This window comes from Takifugu flavidus, chromosome 12 (assembly GCF_003711565.1).
Source record: "Takifugu flavidus isolate HTHZ2018 chromosome 12, ASM371156v2, whole genome shotgun sequence".
NCBI classification, from domain to species: Eukaryota; Metazoa; Chordata; class Actinopteri; order Tetraodontiformes; family Tetraodontidae; genus Takifugu; species Takifugu flavidus.
In genome coordinates this window covers 12,896,459-12,915,892 of record NC_079531.1, presented here as the reverse complement: position 1 = coordinate 12,915,892, position 19,434 = coordinate 12,896,459, and the positions used below count along the sequence as shown (strand labels likewise).

The window sequence follows — 19,434 nt, the reverse complement described above, 5'->3', positions numbered from 1 at the left end:
TTTTTCCTGAGTTCAGGAGGAGGAAATTTGACAACGTCCAGGACTTTATGTCTTTAAGACAGGTCTGAAGCTTCACTAACTTCTCTGTCTCCTCTGGTTTCATGGACAAATAAAGCGGAGTGTCATCAGCATAACAATGAAAATTTATCCCATGCTGCCGAATAATGTTCCCTAAGGGAAGCATGTACAAGGTGAAGAGGATTGGTCCAAGTACAGAACCTTGAGGAACTCCATGGCTAACCCTACTGTATGAGGAGGGAACACCATGGACATGAGCAAATTGGTATCTATCAGATAGATACGATCTAAACCAGTCTAGTGCTGTCCCTTTAATGCCAATCACATGTTCCAGTCTCTGTAACAGGATGCTGTGATCAACTGTATCAAAGGCAGCACTGAGGTCCAGCAGAACCAGCATAGAAACCAGTCCATGATCTGAATCTATAAGAAGATCATTAGTAACTTTAAGAAGTGCTGTTCCTGTGCTGTGATGACCTGACTGAAACATCTCAAACAGGCTGTTTTTCTGCAGGTGCTCCAGTAACTGAGTCACCACAACCTTCTCTAGAATTTTAGGGATAAAAGGAAGGTTGGATATCGGCCTATAGTTTGCTAGCACATCAGGATCCAGTAATGGTTTTTTTAAGCAACGGCTTAATCACTGCCACCTTGTAGGACCGGGTGTCACGGATGGGTTGACTAGGACCCGAACGCAGGCCAGGACACAGTGGTAAAATGGTCTAACAAGCTTTATTTACAGGGGGGAGGGGGCACACAAAGAACACGGAGCACACGAGGGACACGAGCGCAGCCCTCCAGGGCTGCGGAGGGTGCAGGGAACAGGGGCGGCCCTCCAGGGTGCAGGGAACAGGGGCGGCCCTCCAGGGCGCAGGGAACATGGGCGCCCTCCAGGAGACACGAAGCTGGAGGGGCTTCCAGGGCGCAGGGAACAGGGGCGGCCCTCCAGGAGACACGAAGCTGGAGCGGCCCTCCAGGAGACACGAAGCTGGAGCGGCACTCCAGGAAACACGAAGCTGGAGCGGCCCTCCAGGAGACACAGAGCAGGAGCACACGACGAGGGAGACAAACAAACACCCTCACAAGACCAACAGAACACCCTGGCACTGACAGGCAGGCGCAACCTGCTTAAATGCAGCACGATGTAAATTGCCTACAGGTGCGCCAGCAGTGCCAGCTGCCAACAATTGTGCCCCACACCACTCCCTGCAGCACAACGACCGACACAACCCAGAAACCCTGACACCGGGGTACATAACCTGTCACTAAAGAACCATTGATCTGGTCCAGGATAGAACTGCCTATCAATGGTAAAACATCCTTCAACAGGTCTGTTGGGATGGGATCTAAAAGACACATGGTGGTCTTGGATTTCTGAATTAGCGAAGATGCCTCAGAAAAATATATAGGGCTGAAGGAGTTTCAGGGCTTGTTGGAGAACCTGTATGTTCCCACAGTCAGCACATCTGGTGATGGTCCAGTTGTTGGGATGGTCTGGTTGGCTTTTTCTCTGATAGCTAGAACTTTATCAGTGAAGAAGCTCATGAAGTCTTCACCACTAAGGGAAGAAGGGATACGTGGATCTAAAACACTGTGACTATTGGTTAATTTGGCCACAGTGCTGAAAAGAAACCTGGGGTTGTTCTTATTTTCCTCAATTAAAGAAGAAAAATAAGCTCTTCTAGCCTCACGGAGGGCCTTTTTGTAAACTACCAGACAGTCTTTCCAGGCTAAATGGTAGCTATCTATTTTACAAGAATGCCACTTCCTTTCGAGTCTTCGCACTTTCTGCTTGAGGGTCCTGATATGAATGAATTATACCAGGGGGCACACCTCCCCTGATTTACTATTTTCTTTTTCAGGGGGGCAACAGAATCAAGCGTGATTCTCAGTGAGGTTGCTGCACCTTCAGCAATAGAGTCAACCTCAGCAGGGCTAAGATTATAATGATTGATCCCTGGAAAAACACACGGTGGTCCTGGGATAAACGCAGGGATTGCATTATTACAGCATTATCTGAAAGACATCTGCTATAGTAAGACTGAGTTCTGAGCATAGAAGAATCCTTAATCTTAAAAGTAAAAGTGATCAATGAATGATCTGACAGGAGTGGGTTCTGTGGTAACGCTGACACATGTTCTACCTCAACCGCATAAGTCAGAACTAGATGTCCAATTTCCCCGATGTGGGATTAATAAAGTTTTGTTTTTTTTATCCGTATCCTTAGATCTAAGGTGTGTTCAAAGCTATGAGTTGGTTGGTTTATCTGCTGGAGGAAACCAACTGACTCAAGTAATGAAATGAAGCCATTTCTAAAGCTGTCATTTACAACGTCTACATGGATATTAAAGTCTCCAACGATGACTTTGTCCATTCTAAGGACCAATTCAGATAAGAAATCAGAGAACTCAGATAGGAACTGTGAATGTGGACCAGCAGGGGGCCGATATACAACTACAAACAAAAGTGGCTCTTTTGCCTTCCAGTTCAGATGGGTGATGCCAAGAGTCAGGCTTTCAAATGAACTGGAACCATATTTTGGTCTAGGATTAATTAATAACTTGGAGTGATAGATTGCTGCCACTCCCCCTCCTCGACCAGTAACACGAGGAATATGATAATTAAGATGGGTAGGAGGAGTAGATTCATTTAAGCTAACATACTCCTCCTCCTGAAGCCAGGTCAAAATAAATCAATGTGATGATCCGCTATCAGGTCGTGCACCAACAGGGATTTACACAAAAGAGATCTAATATTTAATAGTCCACATTTAATTGTGATGTTAGTTTCTCCAAGTTGTGCTTTGGTATTAATTTTAATAAGATTATGGTGATTGATCGCTCCCCTGCTCTGTGCTTGGTGAACTTTTAACCGTGTAACAGAGACTACCTCGATAGTGTTAAATATATTATTGTTGGTGAATGAGGGTTCTATGGAAGCAGCAGAGAGGTGTGTAAGACTACAACTCTGCATCCTGGTCTGAACCCTGGTTTGTCAGGTCACTTTGGTTCTAATAAAATTAGCCAAATTACTAGAAATGAGAGAGGCATCATCCCATGTGGGATGGACACCGTCTCTCCTAATCAGACCAGGTTTTCCCCAAAAAGTGCTCCAATTGTCTATAAAGGCCACCTGGTTTTCGGGGTACCACCATGACAACCAGCGACGAAGCGATGACATGCGGCTAAACATTTAATCGCTGGCCAGATTGGGGAGGGGACCAAAGAATGCTACGGAGTCTGAAATCGTTTTTGTGTAGCTGCACACCGACTCTATGTTAATTTTGGTGACCTCCGACTGACGAAGCCAGGTGCCGTTTGCTCCGACATGAATAATAACTTTACCAAATTTACGTTTACGTCTCGCCAGCAGCTTTAAATTGGCTTCTATGTCACCCGCTCTGGCCTCTGGAATGCACTTAACTATGGTCGCTGGAGTCGGCTACACGTAGCGCAAAACAGAGTCGCCAATTACCAGGGTCGGTTTCTCAGCGGGTGTGTCGCCAAGTGGGGAAAAACGGTTAGCCACGGGAAGCGGTTAGTGGTGCACCGTGGGCCTTTGATTTGGGCTTCGCTTCCTGCGAACCGTCACCCAGCCGCCCTAGCTAGCCGGCTGCTCGGCTGCTGCCGGGGGACCACTAGCTGTAGCTACACTAGGCAGCTCCAAAGCAGCTAGCTTCTCCTTGCTACCTGACACAACTCCAGCTAACTCCAAGCTGCAGAACCGTATCTCAAGCTCGCTAAGTCTCGCCTCTATAGCCGTAAATAAACTACACTTTCTGCACCTATTCCCTTCACTATAGGAGGCAGATGAGAAACTAAACATTTCACACACTGAACAGACAAAGACACAGGATGAAACAGACGGTGAGGTCATGCTAATGCTAATAGTCAGCGAAGCCCTGTATTTGTTTAATATGGGTTGTTTCTCACTGTTGATATCAGGTGACTAGAATGTCCCAAGTGTTCAAATTTTAAGTAAAGTGAATACAACACACCAAGTGTTCAATTTTAAGTAAAGTGAATACAACACACAGTGCACATTGCAATCAACCACAGTGCAATTAGAGACGTTTGTGGCCATAGATGAGGACGCTGCACTGCTGCCATCTAGAGGTCATAATGTTCACTACTTGGATGAGCGCTGCCTCTGCTGTTGTCATGGTGATTTGCGATTCCCCACATGCAAATTTGTGAGCTCCACAGGACTGAAGAGCATCATATTTGTGTCTGAAGCTGTTCTGTTTGTTAATCTGGACTCTAATTTGAGTTTCTGTCACATAGATGAAATGATAGAAAATAGTGTACCAGTGTGTTTTCCTTAAAGTTTTTGAATTTTGAACCAGTTTATCTGGCCTTCATATATGATATGAATTTGTGTTGTGTTTTTACCACATTGATCTAAATTCATTTTCATTCTAAATATTCTTCTATACTGCTCAAATGCTGCCAAATGTACTTCTAGACAGGTTTAAACTTTTAAAACTGAAACAAAATAATGGGACATTTTTTGTTGTTTCTTTCTTGTCTCTTTCAGATTAGGTGAACATTATCAGTACAGTACATAGTGGACACCTCCTCTGCCTTAAGCTTTGAGACGCTGCTGTAAGCCACAAGATGGTTGCTGCTCCATCTGACGCTGACATCAGACAATAACGTCTCAATATTCAAGAGGTAGCCTCTTCATCAGCGCACAGCCATCATTATTTCCAAGGGTCATGAAATTCTGTGCATGGACAGATATCATCCATAACTCCTGTAGCTTTCAGTCATGGTGCCTCACGAAGACACATTCAGATCATTTATGTTTATATATTTCACAGCATGGTGTGTTCCTGAAATATTCTGCACTTTCCATAGAAGTTCAGCGCTCACAGATGGTTTTTAGCAGGAAGTCAATAAAGTCAGTAGTTTCTCCTATATCTGAAGGTGTCTGTGTAGATTCTCAATCATCCAGGTCATTGTATCCAAGGTAGTTCAGTTCAGTTCAGAACTGAAGAAGCCTTCTGGATAGAAGGCGAAACGTCTTCAAGAGAAGAAACCCAGTCCAGTTGACATAGAAAACTACCTTGGATATATCTGAAGGTGCTTTTATTGCTGTGGCATTTTCCTCAGTGTGAGCCATGTCATCTCTCATAAGAAGCTGTTTTCACCTTTCTGGCTGTGGGGGGTTTATATATTTGTCTGCAGCCCACCCAAACCTCTCCAAAATTAAATGTTTGCAAGCAGATGAGCTCATTATCGACGGTCTCATCCTTCACATTTCTCAAATATCAGATTATTGCTGTCAGCAGTGACACCATTGTAATTAAGGTAAGATGTGTGCAGTTTCCATAACACACCCACCTGATCCAACATGTCCAACACCAGGACCTTAACCAGCCCACAGAGTTCTGATGGAATCTGATCTTTGCTTTGTGGATCTGTGTTCATTTATCTGACAGTTAACAGGTCAGATCCTGAGTTAATCACAACCAGACCAAAGCAGCTGATAATACAGATAATCAATGATTAACACACACACACATACACGCACACACACAGAGTAGTAGGGTAGATTCTTTCTGTCCTCACAGCATATTCCCAAAGACTCTCTGATTAAACAGCAGCTTAGAGTGCTTTAATTTAATGGAAGAACAGACAGCAAATAGAAAATGATGAGAGGAAAAATGGCAGACTGATAGAGAGAGACTAGCCACAGGGATGGATGGATGGATGGATGGATGGATGGATGGATGGATGGATGGATGGATGGATGGATGGATGGATGGATGGATGGATGGATGGATGGATAAGAGGAGCCCTCTCTTCTAAAGCTAGAACTGGGGAAGGAGAGGTGAGGGAACATCTGCAGTCTCCTCTGCAGGTTCTTCTGTGCTGCAATCATATGAAATATTTAATTATTGCACCCATAAAACCTGAATTCTGCAGAGTCCTGATTTGTCTTGTGCAAGATATTTTCTTCTCTTATCTCGTTCTCTCTTAGAAACATACACACCCTTGCACTTTTATCATTTTGAGGACTTTCATAGACATAATGCATTCCCCAGGTCCTCACCCTAACCATCTTACAGAACCCTGCTGACCCCTGACCCTGACCCAACCTTGATTCTAAACTAAACCTTAAAACCACAAGTTAACCCTCAAACATTTCTTTGAAGTTGGAAGGGCCAGCCCAAATATCCTCTCTTTGGTAATAGAATGGGTATTTTGGTGCCCAATAAGTATCAAATATATAAACACACACATTTTAATGGAAGCTGCTGAATGGAGAGAAGGATTATTAAGAGAATATGACCTCTGCAGATATGACCAACAGGGTATCCTGAGCTAACAGATGAGTGCTGCTGAGATACAGAGGGAGATGAAAGGAGTCAGAAAAGAATGCGTATGTGTGTGTGTGTGCTCACACGTGGATAGGTCCAAACGCACAGTTTTGAAGTTATGAGTGCTAAAGAAGTTCAGCTAAAGTGCTTCTGAGACAACATGCAGGCGTTCACAAACACACGCTCATAACCGGCTTTTTATAATGCGGGGCTTTATAATTTTAAAATATACATTAAAGTTCTCTAAATCCATTTCCTTTGAAGAGTTGCCTGTGACCTTAAGGAGAACACTCCAGCTATGGTACCAGAATAGTAATAATACATGAATATCCATGGCACATAGTTCTTTGTGAACTGCCTACAGTTGGCTCAGGAACTTTTTACAGATGGATGTGCAGTGCGTGTGCAGAGTCCAATTGTTCTCACTACAGCTAGATTATGCACCATCTAAGGTGTTTTAACATTCAAACTGCCACAGCTTCATTCCCCCAGTTCCCTCCTGTCCCTCTGCCTCAGTAATTTTCCACTCTACCTGCCAGCCACTCCCACCCCGTCAGCTCAACTCCACTCACCTGCAAGCACAGCTGCAGCCGATTCCCAATCAACCCTGCTTATAAGCCTCCCCTGCACTCTCACTCTTTGCCAGATTGTTCTTCTGTGTTTCCATGCAGGACTCTCCAGCAGTTCTTACCTGCCTGACCTCCTGTTGCCAAACCTGTTTGCCTCTGACCTGTCTCTGACCTGCCTGTCTCCCGGTAAACTCACCAGCCTTCTGTCCCTGACCATGACTTCTGCCTCAGCGTTTCTGGTTCCTGTCTGCTCACCTGGTCCCGACTTTGCTGCTGCTCATCCCCAGTCTGCTCAGCTGCATCGTCGGCCTCATTTCCCGTAAGTCCCTTTCTGTCACTCCCGACCGCTGTGAACAGAACTGTACAGTTCCGAGGGTTCACGTCCTCCCCCTCAGTTCCGCATTTTGGCTCTGCTCAACCCAATCCCCGAGCCTGAAACCCATAGACTTTGTGTGGGCCCTGAGCCTGAGGAACAGACTGTTTCCTTGTTTGCCTGTGTACTAATAAAGGTCATTACCAATCGGGTTAGCATTGTAGGCTATCCTATACCTGGGGGGGGGGGGGGGGGGGGGTGTGTGTGTGTGGTGTGTGTGTGTGTGTGTGGTGTGTGTGTGTGTGTGTGTTGTGTGTGTGTGTGTGTGTGTGTGTGTGTGTTGTGTGTGTGTGTGTCGCGCAGGCTTGGAGCTCAGTGATGGCTGTTTTTCATCTCATTGTTTCAAGATGCTGAAACATCTCTTCTCCCTCATGCCTTTATGAACAGACCTTCTCCCAGACAAGTTCTTCCACAAAGACAGCAGCCCAGCCTCGTTGCCTTGTGAGCTCCAATCAGAAGAGTCATGGAAGACTTTAGCAGGGAGGTGTTTTCCGTGCATCCCTGATGAAAGTGCAATTATAATCACACTTGGAACAATTTGAAACAAATTCTGTTGAGTTAGATCGTTATGCTGATTAAAACTAAAATTGGTATGCTGATTTCAAACTGCAGCCAGTTTTTTCTAGCACTCAAGTTTTTTTTTTCTTCACAGCTTTTCCTCCTGATAAGCAGAAATCCACTGATTAGCTATAGTAAAACTTGCCAGCTGATTACGATTGGACTCATTCAAGATTCAGGTCCTTTATTGTCCCACACAGTGAAATTTACAGTGCAACAACAGCAAGAGCACGCAGAGAAAAATAATAGAATTTGGAATATACAAAGAGGATGTATATTTACAATAATCCAGGTAAATGGATACTCGGCCCCTGTATACCTGTGAATACAATATACATAATATTCAGATTGTGTTAGCGGGCATTATGTTTATTGTGTAGTCTGACAGCAGCCGGCAGCAAAGATCTGCGATACCTCTCCTTCACACAGCGAGGGTGGAGCAGCCGCTCACTGAAGGAGCTGCCCAGTGCTGTCAGGGTGTCCTGTAGGGGGTGGGACATGTTGTTCAACATGGATGACAGCTTAGCCATCATCCTCCCATTTCCCACCACCTCCACCGAGTCCAGGGGACATCCCAGGACAGAGCTGGCCCTCCTCACCAGTCTGTCCATCCTCTTCCTGTTCCTGTCCGTGATGCTACTGGACCAGCAGACTATCCCATAGAAGATGGCTGATCCCACCACAGAGTCATAGAAAGTCCTCAGGAGTGGTCCCTGCACTCCAAAAAACCTCAGCCTCCTGAGCAGGAACAGTCTGCTATTGCCCTTCTTGACAAGGGTGTCTGTGTTGTGAGACTGGGCTGGGGGAGGGGTGGGTACCTGATCAAATCTATTGAAAAACAAGTCCACCCCCGGTCACCCACAGGTTGGGACTTCTGCTCCTTGAAGCCCGAGATGGTCTTCAGTCCCTTCCATACGCCACAGATGTTCTGTTTCAGCTGGTTTTCCATCTTCCTCCTTGTAGTCTGAGCTTCCTCCTCAGTTCCCTCTGCACAGTCTTCAGCTCTTCCTTGTCTTCCAGACACAAAAGCCCTCTTCTCCTTCAGGAGGGCCTTTATGTCTGGTGTGATCCAGGGCTTGCTGTTGGAGAAGCTCCGTACAGTCCTGGTGGGTACGGTGTTCTACACACAAAAGTTAATATAGTCCGTGATGCAGTTGGTGAGGTTGTCAATGTCCTCCCCATGGGCGTCGCTGAATACATCCCACAGGGTTGTGTTGAAACAGTCTTTCAGGGCCTCCTCGGCTTCTTCGAACCATTTCTTCACTGTGCGGGTGACAGCAGGCTGCCTCTGCACAAGAGGTATGTACACAGGCTGGAGGTGTTCAAGATTGTGGTCGGCACGGTCCAGGGGAGGAAGTGGGAGAGAGTGGTATGCCTCCTTGGTGTTGGCATAGAAGAGAAGAGGTTGTTGTCCCTGGTGTGGCATGTGACATACTGGGTGAATTTGGGCAGAGAAGATGGAGAGGCATGATTGAAGTCTCCAGAGATGAGGAGGAGGGCGTCAGGGTGTTGTGTCTGCAGCCTGCTCACTGCTGAGAGCAGGACATCACAGGCTGCATCAGTGTTAGCAGGGGGGGGGATGTGTAAACTCCCTAGGCAGGTAGTGAGGCCTCATGCTAACAGCTAACAGTTCGATGTCCTTACAGCAGTGCTGCTCCTTGATAGTGATGTGCCCAGGGTTACACCATCTACCGTTCACAAACACTGCCAGTCCTCCTCCCTTCCTCTTACCACTCTCCCTGCTTCTGTCTGCCCATAGAAGAGTAAATCCGTCGAGTTGTGCGGCCGTCTCCGGAGTTAGCGCGGTTAGCCAGGTCTCCGTAAACAGCAGCAGGCTGCACTCCCGGTACTCCCGCTGATGCCGGGTCAGCGCTGCCAGCTCATCCTTCTTGTTGGGGAGAGATCTGACGTTCCCCATGATGATGGAGGGCAGGACGGGCCGATAGCGTCTCCTCCTGGCACGGCGCTCGACCCTGGCGCGGCATCCCCGTTTCCTTCTCCTCAGCTCGGGGGGCACATCGGGTCGCTCCTTGGGCAGCGGCGCAGAGCTCCGCAGGGCGCACAGCTGATTCCTGCTGTAAACAAGCGAGCCGCGGCTCCGCGATGGGTCTCGGGACGCGGTATTGAAAAGTGGAAAACAAGTAGAGCCACCAGTGCAAACTCCACAAGTCTTACGTACATGATGAAGATAAATGAAACTAACCGAACGCACCAAAAACAAAAGTAGTAGGTGCGGAGAAAGAAGAAAAAAAAGAAAAGCTCGAAGGTGAGCGGGAGCTGTTGTTACAGGCTGCCACTCGCGCGGCGCCACAACACATCCACAGCTACTTGTTGTGCAACTGGTTGTGCAGTCACAATTGACAGTGCGGTGAGAGGTGTGTGCAGCTCCCAATAGGTCAGTACTATCAATATTCCCTAGGATATTGATCCTATAGTTCAAAAACTTGACATGATAGAGAAAAACTGAGATCAGTTTTGGATTCCACAATGAAAATTAGTTAAAAACAGATTTTGTTGAGTTAGATCAGAAAGCTATGTTCCTCAGTGTTATTCAGGTGATGAGACAGCACCCCTGCACTGGGAAGCATAACAACAATTGTTAAATGTTTAACTCCGCTGCTGCCTTTGATCCAACTGATTTTCCAACCGTTGCTGCTGCAGGAGGATCCTCGGTTTCTTTTGCAGCTGAGAGTGAAATTGTGCTTTGTTTGGAAATGATGAGAAAATATTTGCTGAGTAGGGATCAGCTTTATGCCTGACTCCTCCCAACATGAAGTGCTGAACAACTGCTCATCAGCAAATAGGACAGTTTCCTCTGCTGGAGCGGAGCTGATGGTGGTCTAACTGGTCTCAGTGGGTGATGGAACATCTGTTAGCAACAGAGTCACCTGATGGGAACAACAACTCTGAATGTTCAGCTGCAGTGAATCAGAGGAGGAGGAGAGAAACAGGAGGAAGTAGGAAGTAAAGAGTAAAGCCAAAATGGCTGACACACATTTCACTGTTTCCTCGGGGTGTCGTAAGTGTAATGTTACCTGCATCTTCGTTATAGGCATCTAAGGTAATGTTTCTGCCTTCAGCCGAAGGAGTGAAGCACTTTCACTCCTTTCACCTAACTCTGCACCATTGCTTGAATAGTAAACATCGGAGACTCTGGTCATCACAGCAGTGTTGCAGGAAACCCCAAAGACACTAAACATGTGGTGGTTCGTGGCACCATTCTCACAGTTTTAATACCTGTTGGGGCAAGAAGGCAAATTTCAAAAGAGAAACCAAAGTGACTAGACAGTGAGTTTTGATCCTTTGCTAGATCCCATCCTGCTGTAGAAGTTTGTTCACCTCTGGAAACCGACCGACCAGATGGATCTGCTTTGATTTGCACCCAACCTCTGAATCACATAGATGCTAAAAATGTGGGGGGACTTTTTTGCGAAGGTAAAATATATGCACGGCAGCAGAAATCCACGAGCGTGACTTGGCCCTAACTTTAATGTTAAACCCTGAAGCACCTGATGACAAAAATAAATATGACAAAGTTATGGAGAAGTTGCAGGTGCATTGCGTAGCACAGAAAGAGACAGTAAATGAGAGGTACAAGGAACTTTCATGGATATGTAAACTATTATTTGTATGTTGAACTATGGCCAACTATTGAGTTTATTTAATATGGTTTTGTTAGAAATAGGTAATGACATGTATGACTTCTGATATGAATGATTTTTGGTTCCTGGGGGAGTGTTCCCTCCGGACTGGATTTTGGGGAGGGAACACGGAAGTATTAAGAGAGACTCGGGGAGTCGCCTTGTGAGTTGCCTCACTGGTTAAGAAATAAAAGAAGTAATTCGCCATTGTAACCTGTCTTCCTTTGTACCCACGAGCCCGACGGAAAAGAACGGACATAAGTTCAGGTTACACACAACAGCCCTAAGGATCTTTGATTACATCCTGTCTGGTTTAAAACTGAGTCATGTGATTTGGGAGATCTTAAAGACAATTATGTACACAATTATTGTGTATATGAGAAGCAGACAAGGAAAGAGCTGTTACAAGATGTTCAGCTAACTCCCGAGGAGGCAGAGAGACTTTGCCGTGTGAGTTAGCACAACAGCAGTGATGTGCAGTCAGAGGAGGAAAGAAAGTGCAACACCGTGCAACATAGTACAGCAAAGCGCTGCACCGCCTACATTCAGAGGCCAGGTTTGACTGGGCCTCATGAGGGTGGTGCTCTCTGTCGCTGTTCAAATACAAGTACTATATGAACTAAATTTTCATAGTTTAGCTGATTTATATAATGAGCAGTGTTTTTTTTCAGCAACTATATTTCAAACCAAATCAATCTTTATTTATATAGCGTCTTTTACATTCAAAATTGTTTCAAGCGGACAGAATCCCAGGGCCTTACCCAAGACAAGCAACAGTGGCAAGGAAAAACGCCCCTTTAACAGGAAGAAACCTAGAGCAGGACCAGGCTCATGTAGGGGGACCCTCCTGCTGATGGCCGGCTGGGTAGAGAGAGAGAGAAGGGGGAGGACAGGTAGAGGATAGAATAGGTAGGAGAGGAGAGGAAAGAATGGGCATAGAAACACATACAAAAATACATTATATTGAGTAAGCTCCCAGTTGAGTGGGTCAGCGGGGTCGGAGGTCATTATGCAGCTCTGAAGGCAGCGATCCCTGTAAATGAATACAGAAGGGGGGGGGGGGGGCAGAAAAAATACACAAGAAATAGCATCACTAGTCTACTTGGTGAGGAGGAGAGGAGAGGAAAACCATGACCCAGCAGGGTGACGGAGGCCTGTCAGGTGATCATGTTTCTCGAAACCCGACAGCCTTGGCTTATAACAGCATAGCTAAGATGTTAACCTAATGATTAGACGACCCCCTAAGTATGATAATTTGTCTGTCTTTGATAGTAACTGGAACTACAGAATTAGTAACAATAAGCTTTTTCAATGAGGTAGGTTTTAAGCCTAATTTTAAAAGAGATGGAGTCAGCCTCCCGTACCTGGATAGGGAGCTGGTTCCATAGCAGAGGGGCCTGGTAGCTAAATTATCGGCCCCCATTCTACTCCTAGAGACTCTGGGAACCACAAGTAGACTAGCGTTCTGAGAGCGGAGCGGTCTATTGGGCTGGTAAGGTGTCACTAGCTCCTCCAGGTAGGATGGAGCTAGGCCTCGAAGGACCTTGTAGGTCAAAAGAAGGGTTTTAAAAATTATTCTAAATTTAACAGGTAGCCAATGAAGAGATGCCAGTACAGGAGTAATGTGATCTCTTTTGTCAATACCTGTCAGAACTCTGGCTGCAGCATTTTGGATCACCTGGAGGCTTCTTAAAGAGGTGTTTGGACACCCTGATAATAAAGAATTATAATAGTCCAGCCTGGAAGTAACAAATGCATGGATTAACTTTTTAGCATCATTCCACATCAGTAGCTTTCTGATCCTTGTGATGTTCCTCAGGTGAAAGTTTGAGTAGAGATTTTGAAAAAATCAAAATTTAAAAAATCAAAAATTACACCTAGATTCCTCACAGAGAGACTAGATGTTAATGAGATACCATCTAGATTGATAATGTGATCTAATCTATCCCTGAGAGGTTCAGGACCAAACACCATGACCTCAGTTTTTCCTGAGTTCAGGAGAAGGAAATTTGAAGACATCCAAGTCTTTATGTCTTTAAGACAGGTCTGAAGCTTCACTAACTTCTATGTCTCCTCTGATTTCATGGGAAAATAAAGCTGGGTGTCATCAGCATAACAATGAAAATTTATCCCATGCTGCCGAATAATGTTCCCTAAGGGAAACATGTACAAGGTGAAAAGGATTCGTCCAAGTACAGAACCTTGTGGAACTCCATGGCTAACCCTACTGTATGAGGAGGGAACACCATGGACATGAGCAAACTGGTATCTGATAAATCAAATCAAATTAATCTTTATTTATATAATGTCTTTTACAGTCAAAATTGTTTCAAGGCGCTTTCCTGAATCGCAGGGCCTAACCCCAGACCAGCAACAGTGGCAAGGAAAAACTCCCCTTTAACAGGAAGAAACCTTGAGCAGGACCAGGCTCATGTAGGGGTAAAGGGAGAGGAGAGGAGAGGAGAGGAGAGGAGAGGAGAGGACGGGCACAGAAACACACACAAAAATACACTATTTATGCAGCAGGTCAGCGGGGCCGGAGGTCATCATGCAGCTCGAAAGGCGGCAATACCTGTAAATGAATAGAGAAGGGGGGGTGAGAAGCAGAAAAACTACACAATAATCAGCATAACTAGTCTGCTTGATGAGGAGGAGGAGGAAAAGAGAGGAGAGGAGAGGAGAGGAGAGGAAACCATGACCCAGTGGGGTCACAGAGGCCTGTCAGGTCATCATGCTTCTGGACCCCGGCAGCCTTAGCCTATAACAGCACAGCTAAGATGTTAACCTAATGATTAGACGACCCCCTAACTATGATAATCTGTCTGTCTATGATAGTAACTGGAACTACAGAATTAATAACAATAAGCTTTTTCAAAGAGGTAGGTTTTAAGTCTGATCTTAAAAGTAGCGATGGAGTCAGCCTCCCGTACCTGGACAGGGAGCTGGGAGCTAAATATGATCTAAACCAGTCTAGTGCTGTCCCTTTAATGCCAATCACATGTTCCAGTCTATGTAACAGGATGCTGTGATCAACTGTATCAAAAGCAGCACTGAGGTCCAGCAGAACCAGCATAGAAACCAGTCCATGATCTGAAGCTATAAGAAGATCATTAGTAACTTTAAGAAGTGCTGTTTCTGTGCTGTGATGAGCTCTGAAGCCTGACTGAAACATCTCAAACAGCCTGTTTCTCTGCAGGTGCTCCAGTAACTGAGTCACCACAACCTTCTCAAGAATTTTAGAGATAAAAGGAAGGTTGGATATAGGCCTATAGTTTGCTAACACATCAGGATCCAGTGATGGTTTTTTAAGCAACGGTTTAATCACTGCCACCTTGTAGTATCAGGGTACATAACCTGTCACTAAAGAACAATTGATCTGGTCCAGGATAGAACTGCCTATCAATGGTAAAACATCCTTCAACAGGTGTGTTGGGATGGGATCTAAAAGACACATGGTGGTCTTGGATTTCTGAATTAGCGAAGATGCCTCAGAAAAATATATAGGGCTGAAGGAGTTTCAGGGCTTGTTGGAGAACCTGTATGTTTCCACAGTCAGCACATCTGGTGATGGTCCAGTTGTTGGGATGGCCTGGTTGGCTTTTTCTCTGGTAGCTAGAATTTTATCAGTGAAGAAGCTCATGAAGTCTTCACCACTAAGGGAAGAAGGGATACGTGGATCTAAAACACTGTGACTCTTGGTTAATTTGGCCACAGTGCTGAAAAGAAACCTGGGGTTATTCTTGTTTTCTTTAATTAAAGAAGAAAAATAAGCTGTTCTAGCCTTATGGAGGGCCTTTTTTGTAAACTACTAGACAGTCTTTCCAGGCTGCATGATATCTATCTATTTTACAAGAATGCCACTTCCTTTCTAGTCTGCGCACTTTCTGCTTGAGGGTCTTGATATGTGAATTATACCACGGGGCACACCTCCTCTGATTTACTATTTTCTTTTTCAGGGGGGCAACAGAATCAAGTGTGATTCTCAGTGAGGCTGCTGCACCTTCAGCAATAGAATCAACCTCTGCTGGGCTAAGATTATAATGATTAATCCCTGGAGAAACACATGGTGGTCCTGGGATTAGCACAGGGATCGCTTCCTTAAATTAGCTACCGCATTATCTGATGTAATGATGATGATCATGAAAAATGTAGTTGCTGTTGAATCTTCTGTTAGTCTGAAAGAGCCTCACTTTATCAGGACCTGCTAGCTTTCCATATTGCTTGTCATCTTGACCTTACATGTACGTCTCCATGGCGACATGTCTGTTTGTGCTCACCGCACCCCCACCTCCAATGGAAAATGACTGCTTCATTGAAATGATCCTCATTGGGTGTAGTTCAGGGGTCAGGGTCAGAGGTTTGACTCTGGAGCTGGGACTGGATTATATCTATGAAAGTCCTCAGAAAGAAATAAGTACACAGATGAGTGTGTGTGATTCTTTTATGGATTCTGGGATTGGACTCTCAAATCTGCCTGGGCCAGAATTTACCCATGTCCACGAGCCATGAATTGGTCAACTTTCTAACAGAAATCTGATTCTAATAAAACAACCAACAAGTCTGGCTACACACAGCTGGTCAGCAGTAAATTAGCCCCACCTCACCTACAAGACTTCAAAGTAGTTCTAGTCTATAAATGATGTTGCCCGAATGCACTCAGTTAATTGCATTGATGATGTAAATTGGGGGCTGCTGCAGCGCTGCTCTATGTTGAAAGTGTGTGTTTAAATTGCTCAAAGTGGACTGATGATGCTGTTTCTGGAAGCCCCAAAGCAGTGTTAGCATTTCAAATGGAGCTACGCTAAACAAGCAGGGCCATGGAGCTCTGTTTGTTTTCTGGATATGTGTGTATGTGGTGGGGGGGTGTTATTAAACGAGGACAGTCCTGCAAGGTATCTTTTGTGAGTTTTCCCCTCATCTTTTCTCCCCAGCGGTGCAGCTAAAAGCTCATCATGTAAATCAGGGACCTATTAGGAGCTGCCTCCTCTTCCTCAGCTCCGTTATGAAGACGAATAAAAGGCCAGTCAGTGATAAAGGAGAGAGCACAGGAAATGAAATGAACTCTGTGATTAAAGTGTGCAGTTCTGTGGGCCTCCAGTGTCATCGTCCTCCTGCCTGAATGTGCCTTTCAGCTGCAATTTATTTTGATATAGTGACTTAATTTTTTTTGTTCAGTTTCTCCAGGAATACAGGAGAATCACAGCATACGCATTATTTTTATTGTAGCAGGCTTATGGTGCCACACATACACACACAGACCTTTCACGCTGGTCACATTTGTCATTTTATGTGCTAGGATGTTGGAGCTGCTCGGCTCATTTCTATGTATGAGTTTGGTGGCAGGTGAAGGCTGACTGCAGATTTGAGCTCCGGCAGTCTCACTGCATAATTACCATAAATCAAATTTACATTTGTCACATCATTTACTTCTCATCATGGTATTGCCTGGATAATTTTTGTGACCACTGCAAATAAGATTTATTGTCATACAGATTAATAATACACACACACACACACACACCACACACACACACACACACACACACACACACACACACTGAGTATAATGACTGACAATTATTTCATACACACTCAGTCACTCCTCTGCTGAATTTCTCTGATAATTTAGTCAGATCCATCCATCCATCCATCCTCTACCGCTTATCTGGGGTCGGGTCGCGGGGGCAGCAGCCTAAGAAGCCCAGACTTCCCTCGCCCCAGCTTCTTCCAGCTCATCCGGAGGGATCCCCAGGCGTTGCCAGACCAGTCGAGAGATATAGTCTCTCCAACGTGCCCTGGGTCTTCCCAGGCGTCTCCTACCAGAGGGACATGCCCTGAACACCTCACCAAGGAGGCATCCAGGGAGCATCCTAACTAGAATCCCAAGCCACCTCATCTGGCTCCTCTCAACGCGGAGGAGCAGCGGCTCCGAGCTCCTCCCGGATGGCAGAGCTTCTTACCCTATCTCTAAGGGAGAGCCCAGTCACCCTACGGAGGAAGCTCATTTCGGCCGCTTGTACCTGTGATCTTGTTCTTTCGGTCATTACCCAAAGCTCATGACCATAGGTGAGGGTAGGAACGAAGATCAACCAGTAAATCGAGAACTTCGCCTTTCGGCTCAGCTTTCTCTTCACCACGACAGACCAGTGCAGAGTCCGCATTACTGCGGACGCCGCACCAATCCGCCTGTCGATCTCCTGCTCCATTCTCCCCTCACTCGTTAACAAGACCCCGAGGTACTTGAACTCCTCCATTTGGGGCAGGGTCTCCTCCTTGACCCAAAGAAGGCACTCCACCTTTTTCCGGTTGAGAACCATGGCCTCGGATTTGGAGGTGCTGATTTTCATCCCAGCTGCTTCACATGCGGCGGCGACCCGATTCAGTGCTAGTTGGAGGTCACGGGCCGATGACGCCAACAGGACCACATCATCTGCAAAAAGCAGAGACCCGATCCTGAGGTCACCAAACTGGACCCCCTCAACACCATGACTGCACCTAGAAATTCTGTCCATAAAATTTATGAACAGAATCGATGACAAAGGGCAGCCCTGGCGGAGACCAACCCTCACTGGAAACGAACTGACTTACTGCCAGCAATGCGGACCAAACTCTGACACCAATCATACAGGGAGCGGACGGCCGTATCAGCGGACCTGACACCCCATACTCTCGGAGGACCCCCCACAGGACTCCCCGAGGGACACGGTCGAATGTCTTCTCCAAGTCCACAAAACACATGTGGACTGGTTGGGCAAACTCCCATGCACCCTTGAAGACCCTGCTGAGGCTGTAGAGCTGGTCCACTGTTCCACGCCCAGGACGGAAACCACATTGCTCCTCATTGCGGCCCCTCCTCTCCAGTACCCCTGAATAGACCTTACCAGGGAGGCTGAGGAGTGTGATTCCCCTATAGTTGGAACACACCCTCCGGTCCCCCTTCTTAAAAAGAGGGACTACCACCTTGGTCTGCCAATCCAGGGGCACCGCCCCCGATGTCCATGCGATGTTGCAGAGTTGAGTCAACCACGACAGCCCTACAACATCCAGAGCCTAACGGAACTCTGGGCAGATCTCATCCAGTTTAGTAGTTTTGTGACTACCTCGGCAACTTCAGCCCCGGAGATATGAAAGCCTATTCCCAGGTCCCCAGGCCCTACTTCCTCACTGGAAGGCGTGTTGGTGGGATTGAGGAGGTCCTCGAAGTATTCCTTCCACCAATCCACAACATCCCGAGTTGAGGTCAGCAGGCCACCATCACCACTATACACAGCGCTGACAGTGCACTGCTTTCCCCTCCTCATGCCTGATGGTGGTCCAGAACCTTTTCGAGGCCTCCGAAAGTCGTTCTCCATGGCCTCACCGAACTCTTCCAACGCCAGGGTCTTTGCCTCAGCAACAGCCGTAGCTGCACTCCGCTTGGCCTGCCGGTATCTATCTGCTACCTCAGGAGTCCCACAGGCAAGTAAGGCCCAATACAACTCCTTCTTCAGCCTGACGGAATCCTCACCACTGGTGTCCACCAGCGGGTTTGGGCATTGCCGCCACGACAGGCACCAACCACCTTGCGGCCACAGCACCGGTCAGGCGCCTCAACAATGGAGGCATGGAACATGGTCCACTTGGACTCAATGTGCCCCGCCTCCCCCGGGACATGGTCAAAGCTCTCCCGGAGGTGTTAGTTGAAGCTCCTTCTGACAGGAGACTCTGCCAGGCATTCCTATTGGGAGTTGATGTACGAGAGCATGTGGATGGCAAGCAAGTCCATGATCTGTGCATGTGCTACATTTCACTAATATTTGGCTGACCTGGAACAGAAGTGAGCCACCGAGTAGTTTACAGTCTGCTGTGTGCTAGCAACACTAAAGAACCTAAAAAAATCATGGCAGATTATTTTTAGAACGAGGAGCGATGCTGACTTAACTGACATGTACCCTCGCCCCTGTTATTTTC

The 19,434-nt window shown here is 46.4% G+C and overlaps 1 long non-coding RNA gene and 2 pseudogenes across 1 annotated transcript; 1 reads left to right on the top strand and 2 right to left on the bottom strand.

Moving 5' to 3' along the window:
- Window positions 1–731: 731 nt before the first annotated feature.
- On the bottom strand, window positions 732–2,167 carry LOC130535355 (uncharacterized; annotated as a pseudogene).
- LOC130535475 (uncharacterized) lies at window positions 2,161–3,712 on the bottom strand (annotated as a pseudogene).
- A 3,110-nt stretch (window positions 3,713–6,822) lies between these two features.
- On the top strand, window positions 6,823–7,884 carry LOC130535479 (uncharacterized). The gene is made up of 2 exons (XR_008953121.1): window positions 6,823–7,231; window positions 7,673–7,884. It is a non-coding gene; the product is annotated as an uncharacterized LOC130535479 (long non-coding RNA).
- Window positions 7,885–19,434: the final 11,550 nt, after the last annotated feature.